General features: G+C 33.6%; 1 protein-coding gene and 3 long non-coding RNA genes across 5 annotated transcripts in view; 2 read left to right on the forward strand and 2 right to left on the reverse strand.

Moving 5' to 3' along the window:
• LOC148283678 (uncharacterized) overlaps positions 1–10,159 on the forward strand; it is a 79,544-nt gene that overhangs the window by 18,201 nt on the left and 51,184 nt on the right. The window lies entirely within an intron of this gene.
• Positions 178–2,067, reverse strand: LOC148283680 (uncharacterized). Its single transcript, XR_015825534.1, has 2 exons — positions 2,020–2,067; positions 178–1,465 (listed from the first exon to the last, which is right to left on the reverse strand). It is a non-coding gene; the product is annotated as an uncharacterized LOC148283680 (long non-coding RNA).
• Positions 2,796–4,656, forward strand: LOC148283681 (uncharacterized). Its single transcript, XR_015825533.1, has 2 exons — positions 2,796–4,370; positions 4,517–4,656. It is a non-coding gene; the product is annotated as an uncharacterized LOC148283681 (long non-coding RNA).
• On the reverse strand, positions 6,339–9,882 carry LOC148283682 (uncharacterized). Of its 2 annotated transcripts, XR_015825530.1 has the most exons (4): positions 9,396–9,882; positions 9,145–9,245; positions 7,150–7,270; positions 6,339–6,600 (listed from the first exon to the last, which is right to left on the reverse strand). It is a non-coding gene; the product is annotated as an uncharacterized LOC148283682 (long non-coding RNA). The 2 variants fall into 2 exon arrangements; XR_015825529.1 differs by having other exon boundaries at positions 9,145–9,854.

The following is a 10,159-nucleotide window of genomic DNA, read 5'->3' on the forward strand; positions in this document are numbered from 1 at the left end:
AATAATAATAAAATCAATAAAATATTAAACAATTTTTAAATTATACAAACATACATTTATTTTTAAATAAATTAAGACTCATTCTTTCTGGTTACGATACAATCCCACTTGCTTTTTAATGATGCTCACACTTACACACACCTGAATACTTATTACCCCACAAATACACAAACACACCTCTACACTCACTCTTATACAAATAAACACACTTTTGTTGTACCACAATTTAATATCTAGGTATGATTTTATTTGGAAACTTCGCGGGTCTGTCTTTAAACTGTATATTTTGTATGTTTTTATATCATTGTCGACTTCAGTAAAATAAATAATACATGTAATCATTTATGTATGTGTGTATATGAGTACTTACATACATGTATTTTTTTCGTTTTTTATTACTTTTTTGAATTTTAAAAATATTGTTAAATTTGGATTTTAGGCTGCGGCGTTCGACACCGCGCTCAAGAAATTGGACAGAAGACAAGCGAGCCAGAGCAGTCGTTTGTTAGCGGGAGTTAGTTTATCATTTATGTATATTGGTTGCTTAGTTTCACTGTATTCCAAGTCCTTAGCAGTTATGTTTCCTTTGTTTTTTTGTTGAAGAGTTTTGAGCTATTTTTATTTATTTGAAGAAAACGGCAAATAACAAAAAAATAAATATTTACCAATAAACCCAAAATTATAGGCCAATTATAGTTTTCTATGCATTACTAAATACTGTAACGTATAGAAAAAAGAAGTTGCAGTCTCTCTCTCAGAGTTGGACCACGGAATAGCAGAGCAATACTAGTAGAACATGAGACCTTCTCAGGTAGTGGATTCTTTTACTTTGTAGTGGACGGCTTCCTCGCCTGGGTTCCTCGATGGTGTAGGGGGACTATCTATTTTAATAATAACAGTTTGCTTTACATTTACAATGTATTTCAATAAAGGGCATTGACAGGCATACAAGGCGGAACAGTAATAGGGGCAAACAATGGATTAGTGGAATTTTACGTTGATGGCTCTTGGCCCAAACATTACAGGTTATGGTACCAGCTAATAGATTTAACCAGCTGGGGCTGTGATTACCAGTAAATGACTCTACACGAAGCGTAATGCATATGGAAAGGAATATGGAGCTTATCTGATACGACGGACGGTGGTGTGGGGGAACATCGTGGGGCCGCCTGCTACACGCGGGCGGAGCGCAGGTCGCTGGCCGCATCACCGGGGCTGGTGTAGGGGCCGTGTAGGAGCCGCCGATGACTGGACGCTCTCGGGGTCCAGCTGCGAGCTGCTTGAGGCAGGGAAGCGTGTGCGGTCAACCGACCGCACGCCAACGGTATTTTCGAACCGTCGCCAACGCGTGCGGGCCGTCGAATCGCCACCAGTGTGCGGGACATCCAACCGCGCACGGGATTATTCTACCGTGGAGCGAGGTCCTACAACCGTGGCGTGTGGGGGTCGTTCCAGCGCCCTGAATCTAAAGTTGACAAGAACTATTGATTACTGGCCGGATGGTTGTACGGAACAAAACTGTAGCGGGTATTAATTCGACCATTTTTCAGTTCGGGGAACAACACGCTCACGCCTCGAAGTTAGTTCCCGACCCAGGAGCAGGGTTGCCAGACTGGATCAAGCGAAAATAGGTAAATTCAAAAAAAAATATCGTTAGATTCGGGTTCCAAGGAGGGGGGAGGGGGGCAAAAATAAATTTGACAGTTGTTCAAAATTGAAGCGCCATTTCGCCTAAGGCCGTTGTTTTAAATAGTCGAAAACGCTTGATAAATGAACAATTGAAAACCAAAAGGACTGCAATATGTGAATCACCAAAATATATTGATTCCGGCTCGCAAAACTGGCCCAGAATTCAGGTAAATCTTGTTTTGTTACTTTGAGGTTATGTTGATATTTTAATTTCTATTTCAACAATACTGTATTTTATATAACCATACAAACTCTTCAACAGTTTAAGGCATAAATATTTTGATATAAGTGTATGTAGCGAAATAAATAAATTAAATCACACTAAGTTACCTATGTATTTATCTTTTTATGCATAAAGATACATCAGTTGAATGTATTTTCATCAAATATATTTGATGATGTATATTCATACCCGTTCTGTAGAAATTCAAGTATTGTAAGCCTGTCAATGACTCAAGGAAAGAGGATGGGATCACATTTCACGTGTAATAAGCGAATGCATGTGTAAGAAGCAAATGCATTACTTAAAAATTGAATTATTTGCCATCTGTCAGATTGTCGAAGAAAACAAAATGGACGTTTCGTGAGGGTTCCCAAAGCAGTATTTTTTTACCCTACTTTGTTAATTTAATGAGAGAACTAATAAAAATTGGACCTCGGATTAAACAACGCCGTGGTGGACATTTGACCGACATTGTCTTTAAAACGTCGAATATTATTTAACATGATATAAAAATATCAGTTTTACGTAAAATAAAATTTGTTTTATATTTTAAGTTCAAAGTTCATTAATTAAATGACTCTTATTTTATTTATTTACACCTTTCATCTTTCACCGTTCACTTTGCCCGGCTAACAAGGATACATACCCCGCTCCAAGCTAGGCAATTACATTATAATATATGATAATAGTTAACAAATTAATAGAGAGCACAGACTAATCAAATATATTATAAAATGACCCTTTACTTATCTACTCCGTTGCGTCAATCAATGTTTCCGCGTGCGCAATAAAATTTTAGAGAATTTTACAAATTGCTTTCTTTTCACCTAACATTTGTGTTATGATAATATTTTTTCTCATCTTGCAACATTTTGCGGCGACTTCGCGAATGCGCGTGACGAAAGTAGGGCAGAGTAGGTTCAAATATGAGCTTACGCTCCTTCTGGGGTGGTATTCTGAACCACTCTCGTGGGCCTCTCTACCTCGTTAAAATCATTTTGGTATCCTGAACGAATCTCGTAATAGGTATCGTTAAAACCACGCATGCGCACAGCACACAAATAAACTAACCTTGTAAATCTGGCAAACGTCAAACATGCGACCCGCGAGATGTTTCGTTTTTAAAAATGTATGTTTATTTTTTATTGTGAGCTACTAAATTGGCAATTAAATATATTGCGTCATCTGTAAAAACTCAAAAGACGCCATTATACAAATTACGACAAATCCATTTGTGCTCATAAATTGGAGGTTCGTAAGTTTTTTTTAATTTGTCGGGACATTTTTAGTCTTTGTCGAAAATAACGGAGTTAATACAGGTAAGTATTACATTTAATCAATTTAAACACGTAATATACTGTCAAAATATTAGTCAGATCGATTTGAGGTCTTTTTTCCTCGATGCAGATCTGGCACAGTTCGAGTATGTCAGTCGGTGTTGATTATATTTTAACACTAAATTCGTTTCTAATTTATATTAATTATTAATTTATATATACATACATTATCAAAGGGAACTCGGGATACACATTTAATGAATCTTAATCATGCTATAAAGGTTCCTAAAGATTGCCATATTGAAGCTAATTGAATGACAAGACGATGCATTGATTGATTATTTAGTATTCCCAAAGGCATACGGGGGGCCGTCGCCTTTTGTACTTTCTACTTTTGCGTAATTCACTATTTCAGACATTTAAATAAATTATGTTTTTTACAGATTTTTATCAATAATGCAAACATTCTTCGCTTCCATGCAGGTGCTCCCTCGGTTAACTAGTGATAACTATGTTAAGATAATATGTTATGAGGAAAATAATGAATCAGGTCATTAAGGAAACTGACAGGGAAGGTGTGCCTACATTAAGACAATTTCAGTAGAATTATAATATATGGAACGCAATAAGCAATATTGGATACTTGTGGGCTGAAATAAAAAAGTAAAAAATGAAAGGTTCCTGTAAACAATTGTGCCCGCAAATGATGAATTTTGAAGAAACTCTGGAAACTATCACAGATGATATAGTATAGGACTTCAACAATGAAGATGTTAACGAGTTAATTGAATATCACTCAGAACCTCTGTCAAATGACTGCTTAATTGCAACAACTGGTAAATGAAATACACAGTTAATGTAAGGAAAAAGCTGATAAAATTGTCTTTGACACTAAAAAATATGAATGAAGCCTTATCTATTTTGAAAATTAAATACAGCATGTTATTATATAGAACTCTTTATCAAGAAAACAAAAAATATGGAAGTATTTAATTAACTCTTGAAAAATTTATAAAGAATCACCTGAAAGCACTTAAACACCTCATTAACTTAATTAAAAAATACATATTTTTTACATCCCTCGACTTTCGAACATTCAACATTCGCACACATTTTCAAGAACCAATTATGTGCGAAAGTCTACTGTATTTCAATGCTTGGGACAAGATGTCGCTCTAATGGTTAGTAATACTGTAATTATATGTCTGTATACTGATAACATAATGAATCATTACATGCAAGAACATTTTTTGCTCAAATTATAATTGAAGCTGTAAGGTTTAAATATCAAATCAAAATGCATATAAATTTAAAATCCTTATTTCAGATTTGCTGTCACAATCTCTGAATGTGTAAGTACAAAATGAACCAGTGCAAGATCTGTTTGTTTGATCCCATATCGTTGAAATATACTTATTCTTCTGACATTCTCAATTATTAAAAGGTGTCAAACCAAAAAATAAAGTCACTAATTATTTTTATTAAGGTTGTGTAAGGTATCTCATCATTTCCCTATCCGCACCATGTGGTGCATAGGGCACTGCATTGGCACATCAAATGCAGCATATTTCATCATCGGTTACATGAAGGTGAGGTGATCAATCTTACACTTCAGGTGCTATTCCAGGGACTGAAACATTAGAGTGAACGTTAAGAATAAATATTTTCTGTTGATCCTGCCAGGCATCGAACTTGGGACCTCAAGCACGGTCGGCAAAGGCTCCGACTACTACCCTACGAGGCAGACATATCTCTACCCAATTTCCTTTTCCAGAATTTATATAAGAGTTGCCGTAAAGCCGAAAACGCTCGTCCAGGGTTCTGCTTTCATTTTTCAAGCAGAACTGTTTCCTTTGTCAGCTTGGACACGGACAAAGGGTATGCAATATTATGTTTCCTAGAATTTGAGTTCATTGTTGGTTGCCATAAAGGAATAATAGAGCATAATATATTTAATCAATTTATTCTAAATTTGTTGCAACAGAGAGGGAAAACATTTTTGAGAAGAAATATGGAAGTATGGGCATTTACAGGGCTTATGACCAAATTGAATTTTATTAAATTATTTCTCCCTAGGGAGGAAATCCAGCCAGTCCGCAAGTATTTGGACGATGAGTACGTCAACGTATGAACAATACAATAAATTGGTATAATATCAAAATTTGTTATGTTTAGAAATTTTTCATGAATTAAATGTGAACACATCATGCACAAATAATTAATAAAGTAAAAAAAAAACTTTTTTTTAATCGACTAAATTTAATTTTTGTAACTTTTTATAATTTTTATGTGTATTTTACATTTTTTTTGGACTTTAATATTGTTATTTTAATTTCACTAGATTTTTTCCCCTATGCTTATTATTATGGCATAACACGGCAACAGCCTAAAAAAAATCAGTACATTAATATGTAAACTGTGAATCAATTGAGTTAAATTGGGTTGTGGTCTTATGACTATCGTCATGGACTCACGGTTCAAAGGTCCGTGGTTAGAATCCCATTCCATCCCAACTTGATTCCTATTTTCTAATAGAGAGTTATTTACAACTCGTCGAAAATGGCCCTCAAAATTAAATGTTTAAGTAAATCATAAGAACACAAATCTCTTTTAAAAAAATATATAATGAATTTTTATACCGTAGAATAAATAAATGTAGGTAATCATCATCATCATTTCAATTCCGCACCTAATTGCATAGGGCACTGCATTGGTACACCAATCGCAGCGTATCTTGATATTTTTGTTACTTAAAGAAAAGATGATCAATCGTACGCTTGGGGTGCCAGTCAAGGGACTATGAAATATTGTACTGTAAAATCACCTTTTAAAATAAATATTTCATGTCTACCATGTCAGGAACTGAACCTGAGACCTCTTGCATGATAAGCAAACGCGTTGAGAGGATGTGATAATACATTTTCTTGTAACAAAAGGTAATATAAATAAAAATAATTTCAAATGTACTGTTTTCGTAAAACTAACTAACTAAAACTAAAGTAAATACAATTCTTGGCCAGAGCCCTTATTTCTCCCGGTGAAAGTGATCACATTAAGGTTCCTTATAATTGAAATATGTGTTTAAATATTTATGTGTGAGATATGACTATATTTTAATTACGTGTGAAAAGGAAACTAAAACACCAAAATATTTTTTCAATAACAGTACTTGCACTGTAGTTTATAAGTTTTTAGGTATAAAATAATAAAAAAGAACTACAAAAAACTAACTAGAATTTAGCTAATGCTCTACATTTGTGAGAAAAGGTTTGAGTGTTTGATGTAGTTGTTGTAGACTCATTTCTGTAGTCCGCTTTTCTGCTCTGCCACATATTTACTCCCATTTTCTCAGATGATCATAAAGGTGTTAAAAATTGACACCAAATTGCAACATTTGATATTTCCTCTTTGCTAAAAATAAAAAAACAAAAATATTTAATATAATATGAATTTTAAACTAATACAAGATATTTTAATAGCACTTACTTTATTTTAAAAAAAATCTTATGTACTTTGGCTCTTAATCTGTTTGGTAATAAAAAAACATTTGAAAAAATAACAAATTGGGTATTATTTAAAGCAAATCTAATAAATAGTTTAATATGGAAATGAATGATGATTGATATTTAAATATACAAATGTATAATAACTGTGTAGGTAGTGATATTTCATTGTTTTTACAACATCTTTAATACCCAGACTGGTATCTTAACTACAAAAATATATATATTACAATTTTTAAAATAATAACTGAAGTATTGTATCCTTTTTTATTTAGATTTATCTTTATAATAAAGATATCAGTCATAAAGGTGTAGCGACGAATCTTGCTACTGATTATTTCAGATTTGTGAATTTAAGTACCACTTATCTTTCATTTTTTAGTAAATTACAATTTAAAATGAGAATTTTCAAGAGTGCAAAAAACACTTGAATTACTTAATAAACAATGTGTCCCACCTCCAAGCAGATGACGAATATATCCTATAGTTTGATATCCATATATTCCATTACAGCATAAATTTAAAGAGCCAATCGATATCATCCCTTCGAAAGATCCGCTTTACTGGTTTAATATAATCTGAAAAAATACACTTATAACGGTTATAAATTGTTTACAGATGTTCTAAAAGAGAATGAGATTTTTTTTAGAAGATAATATCATTAAAAGTCTAGACATTTATAGAGCTTACTATTTTCTACTATTATTATTAATATTGATATAATATTTGTTTTAGTGCAAAGGTATATTTAAACACCACTATTCATAACATAAATTATATTATATTACAATAACCTTAATAATATAGTATCCTTTTTATAACACATGCTGTGAGCTATTATAAAGGGTGATGGGTTTAGCAAAATTAAATATCTTAATAATAATAATAATAATTATGGATAACTTATATAGCGCCATTTTCGTAATAAAATACCTCAAGGGCGCTTTACATGGTGATTCTATTGTTAAGTTAATTTAATTGAAGCTTTTAAATTTGTAATTTAATTAAAATAATTTATTTTGTTGTCACGAGCTACGGATTTATTCAAATGATTTAGAGAACAAGTGGGTTTTAAGTTTTTTCCGAAACATCACTTCACTTTCACAGCCTCGCACCTCTGCTGGGAGAGCATTCCATGCCATAGGGCATATGTGTATGCATGTCCAATTGTCTTTCATTGTTTCTTAATAAACATTTGTAATTTTTCACGTCTCTGAGGGAGTTTGTCGTTACAAGATTCTCTTACTTTTTTAACATATTATTTTCTGGATATTATGTATACCTGTGTTATTTTTATAAATACCTAATTTTACCTTTTAATTTTCATTATTTCTATATGTGTGAATTAAGATGTTCTATTTTGTAATGTACATATATATGAATAAATAAAATTGAAATACCACCACTAAACCACTAATAAAATAAATATTAATTATGAGGAAGACTAATGAACAAAGAAGACCAAGAAAGAGATGGCATGACCGAATCCAACAAATTGTTTGAGAAGGATCTCATCAGTGGTACGGGCGGTACGGCAATACTTTGTAAGGCTCCCCTCCCACTAGGCAGCCTGGCTGCGGCAGCTAATACTACATATGACGGCTTATTAGATACCGCACACTAGGCAGCCAAGAATTCCTGGCTGCGGCAGCCATTAGAACGCGTTTGACGTGCACGGCAGCCAACTGGCTGCCTGCAGCCAGAACGAGACAAAGCAAATGTATGTGACTGCCTCAGTCTCCGCGCACTTGTCGTAGCAGCCAGAAGTATTTTATGAAACAAATTTGCAATGACTTTCGATACAGAAGATCCATAAAATAATTTTGAAATGAACCCTTTCAAGTAAAGGATGAATTCAATATCTTCTTTTTGGTTTGCGATAAAATGTAAACAAAAACATCTTCCACATCCATTTTATTTGGACTGGCCGTCAGGCTGGCTGCTTTAACTGGCTTTGCAAAATTTTGACTGCGGCAGCCGAGCTGCCTAGTGGGCGGGAAGCCTAATTATCAACAAAAAAATTCAAGGGGAACATAAAAGCTGTTAATATATTACTTGCGATTTTAACCAAACAAAAATACTGCTGAAACGATAAGTATTTACATACATAATAATTATTTACATTACGAATATCAACAATTAAAACTAACAGTTTGCAGTAGCGGTATTGCTGTACCACTGCGGATATGGTAATACTTCAAAAGTTGGAAAAATCAGCACACATGCATGAGATTTTGTATGACTGCAAACGCATGTGTGTTGTATATCCTCCGGCTGTCCAGGGGAAAACGGCTTGGTGGTTTGTTTATTTTTTACTAACACTAGCTTATTCTTAACCTTTTACAATTTATAAATATTATAATGATTAACAACTTGAGAAAAACTCGTAAGGTAGGTTTAAACCGTACACAATACATAAGTTTGATTAAAATACCGAATTAGATGAACATACCTTCAAATGATGATTCCTTTTGTCGCGCAAGATGTACATTTAGGGACGCTGTGGTTCGTATGCAAGTTTCTATAGAGTACAGTAGGTATTTCACAGAGGTTCTATAAAAATAAACAAAATCCCTAAAGACATGTAGATCCGGGGCATACTTATCATTTACATAAGTAGTTGAACTGTCACTGTATGTTTGTTTATGTTTTGCATTGTTGCAATATAAAAAGTACAGTTTGACGTGAAGAAAAAATAAATACCCCACATGGCAAACGTTATAAATTTTCATCAGGATAGCAAAAGCGTTATATTTTGTAATAGGTATATTCATCTCGTCAGTGACGCATGCGCACGAGTATTTTTTCTCATTTTCGCCACTCACGCTCTTGCGGTCAGATATCGAACTATGAAACGTCAATTATAAAACCGTCTAAATAACGAGAAATAACGATTGAGGTTTGGTAAATTCAACATAATTAAGTATTTTGGGTCATTCTTAAGGTCACAATAATGTTTCTATTGAGAATCATTATTTTTGGTTTTATGTGTTCGAATTCATTTACGTAATTTGACATGTAATCATCAGAATTGCCATATAGAATACCAAGTTTAACCGCGTTCAAAAAATAAAAATCCCTAAATTACACCACGTTATATTCTCGTCCGAAAGTCGAGATCATCTCGTGGGTGTCGAGAGTGATCAGAATACCACTGCAGGAATTGAACCCAGAACCTCCCATGTGTGAGCCAAATGTCTTAGCCACTACACCACGGAGGCCGCCGAATTCAATTAGCGCATGACAAATATCCAAAAAGAGGTTAATTCCTAACAACATTCAGATTGGCAATACTATCAAAGTCATAGAAAAATGATATATTTCACCGTTTTTGTCCGTGGGTTTCATGTCATTTTTAATTACGCATTTATCATTGGACGTTTTTCGGGCGATTTTAAATCTTTTAAAAGTGTCGAAGTGTTAAAACTCAGTTTAAAGGATAAACTATTGATATGGCACTGAGGAAA

Source organism: Micrasema longulum, unplaced genomic scaffold, assembly GCF_059751315.1.
Source record: "Micrasema longulum isolate JH-2025_06_02 unplaced genomic scaffold, ASM5975131v1 h1tg000211l, whole genome shotgun sequence".
Classification (NCBI taxonomy): Eukaryota; Metazoa; Arthropoda; class Insecta; order Trichoptera; family Brachycentridae; genus Micrasema; species Micrasema longulum.